The following is a 1119-nucleotide window of genomic DNA, read 5'->3' on the forward strand; positions in this document are numbered from 1 at the left end:
CATTGGAGTCATACTTTGACACTTCACACCTATACACCTTATTTGGACCATCAAATGTTTTAATATGACAGTATTACAAAAAATCTGTGAAAAGCTGTATGATGCATATATTTCTAGGTTACATGTAAGTGATTACTAAAAGAAGTGTTTTGTTTTTGCCGCAGTATGTTTGTGGTGACTTGTTGCATAATATTTTGTGAACATCTGTTATTATTGCTGTCCAAATCTTGTATCAATCTGAAGACTTGCTGGATCTAAAGGAAGGTAATAAGGCAAGTCTGAATCCAATGTTTGTGAAATAATGTAATGTGGGGTGAACTCAGAATAGAAGGAGGGTTGGATCCAAATGCAAATAAGGTTTATTAAAGGAAACAAATGTAAAAGGAACCAAAATAAACAAAGTAACAGACTCAAGGAACAGATAAAGGGAACAAGACTGAGCACTCCGACAGATAGACTTGACAAAAAAAAAAAACACAGGAAACAAGGGGGTTTATATACACAACATGACAAGGGACAGGTGTAAACAATGAATCTCTAAGAAACTAATGAGGGTAACTATAGAAACAAAAGCAAACAAATACTAAACACAGGAAGTGAAACACTGGAACTATGGGAACAAGGAATACACTAAACACAAAAGCAGGGGAAACAAGACAGGAATCATAACCAAGCAGATTCTAGACTCTCAAAAAATATAAACAAGAGTCTAGGAGGGTGGTGGAGCGGAGGAAGAACAGGGGAAGCATGGAGGACCAGGCCCGTGGATTGGTAAAGGGCCTGGAGACTGAGGCAGAGCAGATGGAGCTGAAGACCACCAAGACAGAGCTGGAGACCACGGCGGGGTATGGAACCACAGTGGTGCAGGCGGAGCTGGAGACCATGCTGAAACTGAAACAAAGAGCACCGAAAGTTTATTGATGCTATAGCAGGGAGCTTAGACAGTTTAGAATCGGCCTCCGTGGCCATGACAGGAAGAGTTCAATGGTGGCCTCTGAGGTAGCAACAGAGCTGACAGTGGGTACAGAGAGTTCAGAAAAAGCCTCCGTAGCAGTGACAGAAAGCACAGAGACGACAGGGAGCAATGGCGGCCTACGTGGCTATTATCTGGAAGCACAG

The sequence above is a fragment of the Leuciscus leuciscus genome (assembly GCF_965113295.1).
Source record: "Leuciscus leuciscus genome assembly, chromosome: 23".
In the NCBI taxonomy this organism is placed as follows: domain Eukaryota; kingdom Metazoa; phylum Chordata; class Actinopteri; order Cypriniformes; family Leuciscidae; genus Leuciscus; species Leuciscus leuciscus.